The sequence below is a fragment of the Cupressus sempervirens genome, chromosome 7, assembly GCF_028749045.1.
Source record: "Cupressus sempervirens isolate cs-2001-9-10 chromosome 7, ASM2874904v1, whole genome shotgun sequence".
Taxonomy (NCBI): domain Eukaryota; kingdom Viridiplantae; phylum Streptophyta; class Pinopsida; order Cupressales; family Cupressaceae; genus Cupressus; species Cupressus sempervirens.
The window spans coordinates 466,618,875-466,634,916 of NC_143124.1; positions in this window are offsets into that span (position 1 = coordinate 466,618,875).

Sequence of the window (16,042 nt, forward strand, 5' to 3'; positions counted from 1 at the left end):
ATGTGTGTTTTGATGTGTCCAATTTTAAGATCATTTCATCTTTTTGTCTTTGGTACATGTTTTTAAAACTTGTTGGTGACATGTCTCTCAATTCTATGGCTTTTATCACTTTGTCCCTTAGAGGTAATATTATTCATTGATGCTCTGTGTGCACTATCCCAAAAATAATCAACATTGTTATATGCACCTAAAGTTAGTGTTGGTTGAATTTGATAATGGAGCCATCTCCACTTAGGATTTCACATCTCAAATTTTCTTAGTATAATTATTTCAGGAAAACCTAGAATGCATGTGGTAATGTAAGAGATGATTATCCTAATGCAAAAAGTAATGAAGATTACTCTCTATGTTTAATTTATAGAAAGAACATATAAAGAGAAAAAAAAAAAAAAACTTGGGTTCCTCCTTTCACCTCTTAAATATAAGATATTTGTTAATTGGTAAAAGAAATAGCTTATATGAAATTTAAAAATGATACAATACTATTTCTACATGATTTTATGTGATTGCAAAAACAATTAAATATTTATCTATAGAATAATAAAATTTAATAATACAAAATTATACTTATAGTAGTTTCTAAAAGGTATCACATACAACCGTTTTATGAGACTAGATCATTTGCTTACTTATACAAATTATTGTCTATGACAAGTTTATGAATATGTAAAATGTAACAATTCAATAAGACTAAATATAATCCTTAATTATATAAAATTTTAATAATATTTTTCGTATAAATATAGCAAAAATAATTCTCTTATAAGATGAAATCTAATACTTAATTTTGCTTTTGACATCAAATCAAGCTAAAGTAATACAAGTTATCTATTTAGAGAGTAATAGTCTTTATTAAAACAATATAAACATAACATTCCTCATTTAATAAAAATGAAGCCATATTGTAGAGTGATATATTTATCGTCACCTCTCTCTTTATTATTAATAATAGTAATTAAGTTGATGGTTTTTTTTTTAAAATTATGGGAACTACAATGGCTAGAAATTTTTTTGAGGCTAGAAAATTGTCTAATACTAGAAAGAGGACATGTTAAAATTATATTTCAAGATCAATTTAGCAGTGGAAAAAATGGTTGTGATATTTTATACCTTGTTGTCTTCCCTCCTTATCCTAGATTTTGTAGAGATGTTAGTGAACAGGTAGTAATGATTTGTAATATCCATACCTTTTTCTATTGTTGTGTATTCTATGTCAAACTTTATTCGAATCTCTTGCAAATGTGTTAGCCCTTAAGCGATATTTGAATGAAAATACTTCAATGTGTAAATGTAATTATTTTCTTGATGATTCCATATGATATGTCTTTAAATGATGATATTTGTATCTTCATGATGATGAGTTGTTATAGTGAAATATGATGCTATTTGTATTCATTATTTATTTATGGTACTTACCATATACTTGCATGTGTATGGTGTGTGTGCTATTTTATATTTTTGTTTGACATGTTTGATGTGGTTAGGGGAGGGAGTTGTAGTCATCTTCTAGTAACGATCTAAATGATGTACCACTCTCTGCCATTGCTTGTTAAACTTAGATATATATGAACATGTACATGTACTTGTATTTTATGTAGGTTGAAGGTACTAGGCATCAACTTCCTTGAATTTCCAGGATGAGCATGTCCTATCACAATAACTCAATGGTAAGAATGAGGATATAATGTTTAGGTCCAATTCCAGTCATAGCCTAATTATGTGTCTTGAGAAGGAGGACATATATTTGACTACCTACCTTTTTTTAAACTTATGAGTTTATCTTTGCATGTGTTGTTTTGATTTTGGTTTATGTTAGTCATTCTTATGTTGTCTTTATGTGAATTTGGATATGTGATTTACTTGGTAAATAATTTAATTATGACTTTTGGATTAATCCTACAATATTAGAATTATTAAATATTATTTAAATAAAAATATTAAAATATGGTGATATTTAATTAATTCAAAATTAATTAAATATGTGCTCTAATTTAAAGGATTTAATTTAAAACTCTAATTTGAGAAATCGGATAAAATAAATTTAAATATTAAAGTTTTAATATTGATTTGTTGTAATTATTTAATTAATAATGATTGATCATGGCCTTGGTCGTTTACCGATTGTAAAAAAAGAAAATTAATAATGATTGAATTATAATTGTATTTAAATAATGGACTTTAATTATTATTAATTATAATAATAAATTATTCTTTTAAAAGTGTTTTACATAAATAATTAAGTGGAGAAAAGAGAAGAAAAAGAATATTTTAATTAAAAAGGGCTTTAAGTGTGCATGAAAGAACTAAATAATTAGAATATTTATATTTTTATACAAATATCGTTTACATATCGAGTGCTCCTTAAGAGAAACAATTACAATTAATTCAAGTTAATTTCAAGCAAGGACACTAGAAAAAATAATTGGAAGATCAAGAGTCACAACTTAGAATCCACTTCTTAGAAGAGACGAATACAACCAATAGAAGACCGAGAGTCACAACTTAGAATTCCACAAAGATGTCCCTAAAATATTTATATTTTAATAAAACAAATGACTTATTACTAATAATACATAAATAGATGAATTTATATTAATAATAATATTATGAATTAATAATAAATATATAAGAATTGTTATAATATTAGGCAAGAGCCTACAACACAATGGTAACTTGTAAGCCTGTCATGTGGGAGGTCTTGAGTTTAAACTTAATACTTAATAATAATTGATTTCAACACATAATAATAATTAATTTAGGCTTCGGTTGTTTATTGACCACAAAAGAAGAAGAATTGTGATAATATTAGAATATTAAATAATAAAAACATATATTACTGATCAATAGTGACAACATAATAAACCATATGAAGAAATGATAAAATGGTAATCCATTTATTAGACAATATAACTATTAACTATATATTGGTCATACCTAATAAATAGGACATTGAGCACATTAAATAAATGAGTTGTAGTATTATAAAACAATGCCAAAGTACATGATCCTTTAGATTAACAAATATATAATGAGATATATCTTTAACAAATGGGTATATGAAGAAATCAAATGTTTAGGAGCCTTCAATTCAGAGAAAACATTATACTCTTACATGTTCATACAAAGGAACATTACACCCATCCACACCAAACTGTGCATGTTAATAAGCAATTTGTATAAATATTGCAACATGATTAGAATGATAATACTTATCTTGAATTTTTGACTGAGGGGAAAATGTATAATTTTTAGAAAAATCTAAAATTGATAGAATACATCCGAGTAGAAAGATTTTTATTAAATCTCAAAATTGTTTAGCTTGCCATGTTGCACCATGAAAATGGTGGATATGTGGATAAATCATAGTAAATAATTATATTATAAACTCATCATATGGAAAATTTCTCTTATTCAATGCATTTTTCAAAGATTCATCTCCACTCTTGGTTTGGTATGTCTCATACTCAAATCTATTCCACACAAATAGTGTTGAACTATCAATATTATCTAGTTCATATGTTTTTTTCTTCAAAGCTCCACAATTTTCACATGTATTTTTATGCATTCTATATTGAATTCATTTGAATCTTTTGATATATCACATGAAATAGACTTTACAAACTGTGTTGTACTTCTAGGAATGATCATATCTAGCTTAAGTGTTGCCATAACCTTTTTGTATGATTGCAAATATACGTGAAACTTAACATGATTTTGACAACCACAAGTTTTACATACCTTATTTATGCATACAAAATAAGGGCACAACCTCTCTAACATTCTCTAACAAATTTTTACATTTAAATTTTCCTTTTTGAAAGTTTCAAACGATTCACTTTGTGTTGTATCTACAAAGTGTTTGGGATTTGCAATTGTAATAGTTGTTTCTTGATTATTTATTTTTTATAGTGCCTCTTCTACTCAAAGAAATACTAGGGTGGCTAGTCCAATATTCAAAAGCCCATCTTCTTACATTTTCATTAATTATATCTTTTTGCAGAAGCCTACAAATACTAACCCAATTCTTTTCAATGTTCTCATCTAGAAAAATTCTCCTCTTAATATATCTTTGAACTATTCTTCTAGATAGATTGAGTAATTCAAAAATTGCTTGAACTTACTTTCTCTATGATAAGTTTATTTTAGTAATCATAGCCATCAATTCTTTGCATGCATAACTTAAATCACCTACTTGATTTGTGTTATCAATAGCATTTGATGTGTCTATCAAATTTTGAACTATTGTTTCTTTTACATGACCTTTAAAGCTTTTCTTATTGTTTACACCCAACAACTCCAAAGTAGGAGTCATTTCTCATTCCTTGTATAACCTAAAAAATAATTGTGCTTTACAAATAAGATTTTTTTTCCAAAATATTGCACCAAGATTTTTTTATATGTAGTTTAATTTTACTTTCAAGTACCATGTGTTCAAATGATTCAATTTGACTAAAAAGAGATTATCTATCCATCACCATGAAATTTTGTAATACAAAATTTGTAGATTTCCTACTACTTTTTGGAACTTCAACATGATCTTCTTCAACTTCATTAAATGGCTATTCAATCGGTTGCTCTATAATACGTTTTTAAAATTATGTCTTCTTGTCATCTCTTAATTGATCATATTTTTTACTCTTTTTATTTTTCTATTCCATTGCACAAAAATGTGAAAGAGAGATCATCAAATCACCTGTATACAAAAGACTTCAATTTACCTACATATAAAATAGTAGATCCTAGACAATAATTTTTTTTTTTGTAAAGTATATTATAAATTTTCTTTTTTAAATTTAGAGCTAAATAAAATAACCCAATAAAATTAGAGCTCTAAGATGAATTGGTTGCATGAAGTTTATTGTAATTTGTTACATGAACAAAATATATTAAGATGAGTTGGTTGCATTCAAAGGTTTCTATATTCAAATCATCCAATTCAGTAAATACTATATAGGCAGATGATAATGCTGCATAGGAAGCGACAGAGCTCGAATTTTGATATTACATAAGAGCTCATAGTTTATTTCTTAAATATATATTTCTAGGTTATTGTGAAGATTATAAAACTTTAAAGAGCAAATGTCTAAAATGGAGGAATAGCTTATAGATGAAAATAAGGTAAAAGGGGAGGAAAGAAATGTAAGGCTGAAGAGTAGCAGAGGTAGATGATAGATGGACTTATTCTTTTTGATGATTTAATTTAATTATATTTTTAATTAGTTAAAAGAAACCTATTACCAATCTCAAAAAAAAGATGAATTGGTTGGATGAGGTTGCTATATTTTGTTTTATGAACAAAATATGATAAAATCATTAAGTATATTATAAGTCTTTTGATTTAAATTAATTCTTGATTTATTTTTTAAATGAATAAAATAGTTCATTTAAAGATAGGAATTTATTTATGTCAAATAAATAACTTAATGATTTATTTAAATGAAACAACTTATTTAAATAACATAATTATTTAGATCTAACAACTAAAATAAGTGTTTTAAATAACCTAATTTAATTTTTTTATCAAATAATTAAATAAATATAATAATTTGTTTAAATTAAATGATTTAAATATTATATATTTTTAAAAATAATATATATAGTGAAATATTTTAATAAAATTAATAAAGTTCATTTAAAAAAATAAATAAAGAACACTTATCAAATTAATTAAAAAAATTTATTGAAAATTAAAAAGTACCTAAACCTAATTAACAAATAAACAATATATAATTTTTTAAAAAAACACCTATAAACAATTATATTTTTTTCTTCAAACTTTTAAAAATATCATTTTCACTTAAAAAAGTGTCATTTTCATTTTTCTCACATTGTTTAAGCGGGTGGGAGGGCATGTGACCAAGTTGGATGTTGGTCAAATCCAATCGAACTCGGTTCAACTGAGATCAGTTCATCCATAAGTGTCTATGTGCCATCCATGCCAACCTAAGTGGCACCTTATATACAAAAAATTGTAATTCTACAATACCATACACTTCTAAGACCTATTTCAATTTCAAAATTTAAGTTTTAAAAAAATAAAAAAATACCACTTGATAGAGCTTAGAGTTAGAATTATACCCATACAATTTTTATTAAGTTTTGAGTAAATATCATATATTATGATTATAATATATTGTTAGTAGGCATTTCAACACTCAAGAAGATCAACATTCAAAAAAAGACAAAAAAAATTAGTTGATACCAAAAAAAATTAGAAATTATCAATTGTGCTAAAGGAGAGAGTCATCTTTGAGAATATATAAGTAATTTATTGATTGACATAGATTTTCTAGGGAAAATATAGTGGAAACCATAATTTCTGGAAAGTCAAACTTTGATATTAAATAAGTTTAAATCTACAATTAAATCACAGAGGCTTTATAAACTAGTTTTTTTAAAAAGATAGAGACACACTTCTAGCTAGATGACTCCAATACAGAATACATCTTATAGCCCAGTTATAACTTATAAATCAAAAATTCCAACACGAATATGTTAGACAATTATATAGCCACACTTTAAAACTATACATTAACAAAATTATTGACTTAACAACATCTCTATTATCTTCAAGTCTAGGATACTGAACATTATTGCTATTAACATTATCAAAAACATGGATCCCATTTGTAAGACCCCTATGGCCAATAGTCTTTTCATCTATCTTAAGATTATGAATGAACTAGTTCAGACTCTCAAGCTCTCTTTGATTAAGCATGTCCTTGTGCATGAAAAAGTACTAGCATGAGACAGCATCCTTTTTGTGAATCATCATTTGTCCTTCCCTTAGAAGGATCATAAATCTATCTTTTGAAATTTCTAGTGTTGCAACAACCTGTGTCATAATATAAGAGTGTGTGAGTTTACAACTAAACTCAGTAAGCTATCTCCTTCTCCTTTGAAAAACATCTCCATTTCCATCCTTCCAAAGGAGCCACAAAATTTTACAAGTCAAAACAAACCAAAAGGTATTATTCATCAGATCAAAGGATTCCACATAACTAGAAAGGATTTCACTCCATGAAAAACAAAGATTATTACTCCAAGTAATGGGAGACCCAAAGAAAATACATCAAATACCACATGCATAATTATATTCAAAAAATTGATCTTCATAAGTTTCAAGAGTAGAGAAAAGTTCGTACTGAATAATATTTTTCACATCATTAGGATTAGAAAAACCAAAAGTGAGTTTCATAAGAAGCAACATCCATCTAAAACAAGCCCGTTAAGGTTCACAAGGAGAGTGCCAAAAAAAAAATCAAAGATAAAATATCATTTAGAAACAAACCAATTTAGTTCCCAACCTTAGTTCACTCTATCAAAAATGCAATAATCACTTTTCAACATGAGGTAGATATGTTTAGTAGAAATCTTATGCAGATCTTTGCCATCCTTCCACTTTAACCCCCTATAAAAACTGCTTGGCATTCCTAATATGCCCAGGAAATAATTCTACCATAGCTTTACTAATACTAGGATAAGTCTTCTTTTGAGATCTATGAATACTAAACTTGATAGTGATTTCCTCCCAATTCCCTAGCCGATTGTCAATTATAATATCTTAAACCATAGAGATGCGAAATTTATGCTACTAAATTTTGGTAGAACAACTTTGAGTTAAAGCTAATTATTTCCCATTAGTCTCTAGACCATACCAAAATGACTAGTTCATAATAGAGTATGTAGGAAATCTTGAACTAGCTTCGCTAAGCATAATAAACTCCCTAATTTGAGTCCAAGGCTTCCAAAGTGATTGAAAAAAATTAGAACCAAAAATAGATAATTGAAAGTTACCAAAGACTTTGTCACAGAGAGGAACATTGGTCCAAATTTTTCTATTTTTTATTATACATTTATTAATGTTACTTCTAACCAAGGGCTTCTACGGTTCATCCCCATAAAGGGCTTGCATATCCTTTTAGAAGCCAATGCAACTCCATGATCTTTTAGATCTTTAAGACCTAGACTAGCCTAACTTTTTGGAAGACAACACCAATCCCACTTATCACAATGCCTCTTTTTATTTCCCAGACCATTTGAAAGAAAGAAGTCCCTTATAATCTTCTCAAGTTTATTGGATTGATAATTAACATATAACTGAGTAGAGGAAAAATAAATGTGATGAGTTGAGAGAACCTTCTGGATTACTTGCACCCTCCCAGCCAAAGAAAGGAGATTAGTCTACTACTCAAGGTACTTCTTCTCAATTTTAGAGAAGATCCAAGACCAGATATCCTTAAGTGAGGGGTCAATTGAAAAGGGGATCCCCCCATACATAACAATTGAACTAGGTCCAAGCCACTGTGGTATAGGGCACTTACGTGACATAATAAGGTTGTTGATCAACTTGAAGGAGGATCATGATGGAACAACATGGGGTGATGGTCCACTTAAATAATATGACAGTTTTTCTTATTTATAATAAGATTGATTCTTTTGTGAGGTCAAGGAACTTAAGGTGCCTATATAAGCCTAAGTTCACTTAGTCCTAAGGATCTTGGTTTTTGGTTGTTTTAGCTAATACACTGACTCTAGGTGTGTTTTATGAGTCATTACACCCTATTAGGGTCCTAATAGTTGCAAGTATCCAAGTCATTGAATTCTAGGAGGCAATAGTTGAAAAATTGCATTTTGCAAGAAAAGTTGCGGACAACTTTTTTGTCAATTTTGACAATTTTTGTAAAAATATTATAGCTGATCTTGTAACTACTCCAACCACCCAAGTATCAATTGGAAATAATGTATTTGGATTCTAATACCCTCAAGGAAGCCTGAGGAGTAAGGTGGTGTACGTTCAAGCATTTTTGCATAAGAATTATATGGATTTTCTAAGCATTTCTCTGTTGTATGGAATTGTACGGACTAGGAGATCAAATCTAGTTGCATGATTTAATAGGTTTATGATTCTAGATTGCATTTCATTTTATTTCATCTTTATTGGTTCATTTTGAAGCAAGTTACATTAGTTTTACTGCAAGTAGGTTTACAAATCCTTAAATTGAGGGTTTCAAGGTAGATGTGGCCCTAACCTGTAATTCCACAATTGCTTTTTCATGGCCTTCTAGAATTTGTAAGGGTAGGGCATGTAATTTAATATTCCTAAATGATGAATTTTTCTTAGGTGATTCAAAGGTTCTATGAACACGCCCTAGGCTGAATATGGCTATGTATGAGTCAGGAAAATGCTGATTTTGTAGACAAGACTTGGAATAAGACCATAGAACTTGGTGAGTGGTCATTTATTGGTGAAATAAGTTAGGTAAGACCTTCTAAAAAAAAAAATAGACCTAAGTACCCATATTTGGTCATTACCAAGTGTTCCATGCTTGATTTGACCAATTAGGCCTATGAGGCTTGTGTAGGTTCAGGGGTGCTAGAGTATGTTGAGAAGTTGGTGTTTGGGGGATTGATAGAACATCCAAAAGGGTATCTAAAACCCTATTTTTTTTAACAACTTATGTGGTGAAAAATCAAGTTGTTGTCCTGAAAATAGAAAAAGGCTATAAGGGGGTTTAGGCCTCTAAGAGAAAATTTGCATAGTAGAAGTTGGTGAAGCCAAATAATTGAAGAAGTCCAATCCTTGAGTGTCCCTTGGAAGGTTCTATATGTTAGTTTGGTCCAAGGAACAAATTGGAATCCATTTCCTAGTTTGTGCTCATTTTCCCATTGTTGATCCCTAGAGTCACTAAGAGGGAAAGTTGTTTGCAAGGTTGGAGAGTTGTGTAGAAGTTTGGAATTGTGCTGAAACTTGTTTGATAGATTCATTGTGGCCTCTAAAAGAGTTAATAAGGTAAAGTTACCTTAAAATGTTGTAGTTTGTGGTCTCACCAAGCTTTTGTTGTGATCACTCTACATCAAGTGGTATCAAAGCCACTAAAAAACTAATTGGGAGAGGATATTCCTTTGAGGATAAAAAACATTGATTTGGCAAATATTGTGAATGAACAAATGGTTGAGAGAAGGGAAGTCAAATACAAAAATAGGGAAATGAAGAGGGGCTTGATAAGTTGAAGGGGCAAGTACAAGAGAGCATGAGGAGTTTGAAGAATAAGGGGAAGAAGAGGAAGATAACTTTCCTAATATGCTAAAAGATCAGAGGATCATGGTAGCAACCCTCCAAAGGGTAGGAAGAAAAGAAAAAGGAGACTTAGCCATGTTTGATGGTATTTTGGAACTAGAAGCATGCATGGAATGGTTGGAGGCTCTTGAAATCCATTTTGATTCTAAGGAGATACCTGCAAATCAGAGAGCGAAAGTAGCAAAATCCAAATTGAAAGGTCCAATCCTAAGTTGGTGGAACTTTCTCCAAAATGAAATGGTAGAGGAAGAGAAGAAACCCATTGCCACGTGGAAGAGAATAATGGTAGAGATCATGAACCAGTTTGTACCTAAAGATTATGAAGTGATGCTCCACAAGAGGCTACATAATCTCAAGCAGAAGGACATGGATGTTAGTACTTACACTCAACAATTTCATACCTTGACTCTTAGGTCCAAATTGTATGAGAATGAAAAAATAAAATTGCAAGGTACATTAATGAGCTTAAATATAATATTCAAGATGAATTAACCTTGGTGTTAGTGGAATTAGTCCATAAATGTTACCAACTTGGCCTTAGGATTGAGGAAAATCAAAAGAGGAAAGGTGAAAAAAATAATAGAGGAGGAACAGGAAGATTCTTTGGAAGAGGAAACTATTAAAGGCAATAAGGAGAGTCTAGCAGCACTCAAGGGAAAAAAGTGACAATAGTAGTAGAGGTTCCTTTAGGGGAAGAAGACCTAGTCCTAGAGGTGGATTTAGAGGAAGAGGAATAAGTGTGTTCACTGGAAGGTGTTTCTCTTGCAATCAAGTTGGACATCAGTCCTTTAGGTGTCCAAAAACTATAGGTGCAACCAACCCAGGGGAAATGAGAATTTAGTTTCTTCAAGATGAAGATTTCCAAAGCACAACATTCCATACTTCTGCATCTTCTTCAAAATATGCATGCCCAGAGACAGGGGAAAGTTTGATGTTCAATAAATCACTTTTGATGCCACTTAACCAAGAACCTCCTCAAAGAAAGTCTATCTTCAAGATAACCTAAAATGTGAAAGGAAAGGTATGTAAAGTCATTGTTGATTAAGGTTCCACTAAAAATTTAGCCTCTAGTGAAATGGTGAATAAACTAGGTTTACAAAGAATCCCACATCCAAATCCCTATAAAGTTTCTTTGCTAAGTAAGGAGCAAAAGACCTTAGTAAATGTGAATTGTTATGTTGAGTTTTGGATTGGAAAGTATAGGGACAAATTATTATGTGAAATAGTGGATATGGATGCTTGTCATCTCCTCCTTGGTAGGCCTTGGCAATATGATACAAATGCCCAACATGAAGGGAAGACTAATATGTATATCTTGAACAAAGATGGGAAAAATTACACCATGACACCATTGGTAGGAGAACCTAAGGATAAGAGTGTATGTAGTACTATCATGTTATTAGGCAAAAAAGAATTCTTGAAGGGACTAAAAGAAGATAAGATGCCATGTTTTTCTATTGTGGTGAAACCGAGGATAGTATACCTAAGAAAGAGAAGCAAACATAAGAGACCTTGAGGAAAGTAGGCCCAAAGGAAGTTGTAGACCTATTGGATCAGTGTAAAGGGGCAGTTACTAATGAAAATATAGATACCTTATTGCCTAAAAGAGAGATAAGTCATTGCATAGACCTTAAGCCTAGCTCAACACTACCCAACAAGGTTGCTTACAAATTAACCCCAAAGAAAAATGCTGAAGTAGCAAGGAAAATCCAAGGATTTTTAGAGAAAGTATTCATAAGAAAGAGTATTAGTGCTTGTGTTGTCCTAATAGTACTAGCTCCTAAGAAGGAAGGTACATGAAAACTATGTACTAACTCTAGAGCCATCAATAGGATAACTATCAGGTATAGGTTCCTAATGCCTAGGATGAAGTATCTCATGGATTGCTTGGGAAATGCAAGATATTACTCCAAGATTGAAATGAAGAGTGGCTACCATCAAATTAGAATTAGAGAGGGGGATGAATGGAAAACTACCTTCAAGACCAATGAAGGATTGTTTGAATGGGTTGTGATGCCTTTTGGCCTTTTCAATGCTCCAAGCACCTTTATGAGATTGATGAATGAAGTCCTTAAGCCTTTCATAGATGTTTTTATTGTTGTATATCTATATGATATCCTAATTTTTAGCAAGGATAATGATGCACATCTATCACATCTTGATGTGGTCTTAAAGAGGCTACATGAGGAGCAGTTGAAGATCAATTCAGACAAATGTGTGTTTTTGCAGGAAGAGCTTGTGTTTCTTGGGTTTGTCATCTCCAAAGGCAACCTAAAGATGGATCCTTATAAAGTTGAAGCCATCTTGGATTGACCTAATCCAAAGTTTTCTAGTGAGGTAAATAGTTTCCATGGCCTTGCTAGATTTTATAGAAAATTTGTAAGGAATTTTAGTGGGATAAGTCAACATATGATTGATACTATTAAGGGGGAACGAAATGTCAGTTTAAGTGGACCAAAGATGCAGATCAATCATTTGAATACTTGAAAACAAGGGTAGCACAACAAATTACCTTGGTTTTACATGATTTTAACAAGCTTTTTACTGTAGAGTGTGATACTAGTAAGAGAGAAATTGGTGGTGTCTTGAGTCAAGAAGGTAGGCATGTGTCCTTTTTCAATGAAAATCTAAATGAGGCAAAAAAAGTACTCTACTTATGATCTAGAATTATATGCTATGATTCAGTCCCTTAGAAAGTGGAGATGCTACTTATTACCTAAAGAGTTTATTGTTTACACTGATAATCAAGCCTTGAGTTTTCTAAATAGATAGGAAAAGATGAACCATAGACATGTCAAATGGATGGAGTACTTGCAGTCATATACCTTCTCTATTAAGAAAAAGAAAGGGGTGGTCAACAAGGTAGTTGATGCCTTGAGTAGAAGAAATATAGCCATTCAAGAAATCCAAATGGATAGTGCTGGTGTCACTACCTTGAAAGACATGTATCCTACTGATGAAGATTTTCAGGAGCCTTATCAAGTTTGTTTGGAATAGGGGATAAATATCATATTGATTCTGTAGACTATATTATTAAAGAGGGCCTTTTCTTCAAAGGAAGTTAACTATGTATACGTCAGTATTCTATAAGGAAAAATATAATCAGGGAAAAACATCATGGAAGCCTAGTTGGTCACTTTGGTCTTGACAAAACCTTAGAGTTGGTAAGAAGATTTTACTTTTGGCCTAGAATGCAATTAGATGTTAGGGAGTTTGTGGAAATTTGTTTGATTTGTCAAAGGGAAAAGTTATAATCAAGGTTTGTATATTCCATTACCTATATGTATAAAGCCTTGGGATTAAGTCATCGCGGACTTTGTTTTGGGTCTTCCAAGGACCAAATCTAGTTATGAAAATATATATGTGGTTATGGACATATTTTCCAAAATAGAACACTTGTTGCCTTGTAGGTTAACTCATGATTATTCTAGTATAGCATGCCTTTTCTTTAAAGAGATTGTAAGACTTCATGAACTTCCTCTTACTATTGTGTTAGATAGATACCCAAAGTTTATGGGGCGCTTTTGGCATACCTTTTCAAAAAGATTAGGCAAAATTCTTGTTGTGTCATGTGCCTATCATTCCCAATAAGATGGGAATACCAAGGTCATCAATAGGTCCTTAGGTAACCTTCTTAGATGCCTTACCAAGGACTATGGTGCTACATGGGATACTATTTTGCCTCAGGTAGAGTTCTCTTACAATGACTCCATCAATAGGAGTACAAGGATAAGTCCTTCTCAGATTGTGTATGGCTATCATCCTAGGGGAGTGTGTTTGAGCTCAGAGTAGTAGAAAACATTGTTCAAAGGAGTGCCCTTGTAGATGATTTTGTAGAGGTCATGAGGGAGTTTCACCAACAAGTTAGAGAAAGGTTGCAATAGAGCTCTCAAAAGTATAAGAAAGTAATAGATGTAAGAAGGAGAGAAGTAAATTTTAATGATGGAGACATTGTTAAGGTACACATTAAGAAATTGAGGCTTCCTAAAGGGAAGTACACCAAGTTACACATGAAGAAGATTGGTCCCTTTTAGATTCTTAAACAATGTGGTCCCAATGCATACAAAATGGCTTTACTTGCTGACATAGGTCTTTCACCTATATTTAGTGTATCAAAAAATTATGTCTATAAACCTTCTATCTCTACTGACATTGGTGTTGCAGGGTCTACTACTTCTTTATCTGCAGATGTATCACAAGATCTTCCAAAACAAGCTCTGCCAAGCATTGAATGCATACTAGAAAAGAGGATCAACAAGAAGACTAGGAAGCATATATACCATGAATACTTAATTAAATGGAAGGGAAAACCTTTAGAGGAGGATACTTGTATGACTCCTAAGGATATATAGAAGAGTGGTGTGAAGTTTTCTGACATTATCGCTCAAGGGACTTGAGTCTCTTTTGGCCAAAGGAGTGTGGTGCAGGGCACCTAGGTGACATAATGAGGTTGTTGATCAAATTTAAGGAGGATCATGATGGAACAATGTGGGGTGATGATCCACCTCATTAATATGACGGGTTTTCTTATTTGTAATAAGATTGATCCTTTTGTGAGCTCAAGGAACTTAAGGTGCCTATATAAGCCTAAGTTCACTTAGTCCTAATGATCTTTCTTTTTGGTTGTTTTAGCTAATAAACTTACTCTCGATGTTTTTTATGAGTCATTACACCCTATTAAGGTCCTAAGAGTTGCAAGTATCCTTGATGTTTTCTATGAAGCAATAGTTGAAAAATTACATTTTGCAAAAAAAGTTACTGACAACTTTTTGTCAATTTTAACAATTTTTGCAAAAGTGTTACAATTGGTCTTGTAATTTCTCCAACCACCAAAGTATTAGTTGGATATAATGATTTAGATTCTAATACCCACAAGAAAATATGAGGAATAAGGCGGTGTACATTCAATCATTTATGCATAGGAAATATACAGATTTTGTGAGCATTTCTCTATTATGAAGAACTGTATGGTTTGGGAGATCAGATCCAGTTGCATAAATTAATAGGTTTCTAAGTCTATATTACATTTCATTTTATTTCATCTTGATTGGTTCATTTTGAAGAAAGTTACATCAGTTTTATTGCAAGTAGGTTTACAAACCCTTAAGTTGAGAGTTTCAAGGAAGATGTGGCCCTAATCTACAATTCCACGGTTGGTTTTTCATGGAATTTTAGAATTTGTAAGGTTAGGGCATGTAATTTAAGATTACTAGGTGGTGGATTTTTCTTAGGTGATTCAAGGGTTCTATGAATGCGCCCTAGGCTAAATATGGCTACGTATTCAGTTAAGAAAGTGTTGATTTTGTGAACAAGACTTGGAATGAGACCATAGAACTTAGTGTGTGGTCATTTCTTGGTGAAATAAGTTAGGTAAGACCTTCTATAGAAACAAAATAGACCTAGGTACCCATCTTTGTTCGTTACCAAGTGTTCCATGGTTGATTTGGCTAATTAGGCCTTTGAGGCTTATGTAGGTTTAGGGGTGCTAGAGTAGGTTGAGAAGTTGGTGTTTGGGGGAGTGATAGAACATCCAAAATGGTATCTGAAACCCTAGTTTTTTACCAAGTTCTATGGTGAAAACTCAAGTTGTTGTCCTAAAACTAGAAAAAAGGCTACAAGGGGAATTAGGCCTCTTAAAAGAAAATTTGCATAGAAGAAGTTGGGGGAGCCAAATGATTGTAGAAGTCCAATCCTTAAGTGTCCCTTGGAAGGTTCTATGTGTTATTTTGGTCCAAGGAATAGATTGGAATCCATTTCCTAGTTTGTGATCATTTTCCCATTGTTGATCCCTAGAGTCAATAAGAGGGAAAGTTGTTTGCAAGATTGAAGAGTTGTGTAGAAGTTTGGCATTGTGTTGAAAATTGTTCGATAGAGTCATTGTGGACTCTATAAGAGTTGATAAGGTAAATCTACCTTAAGGTGTTTTAGTTTGTGGTCTCACCAAGCTTTTGTTATGATCAC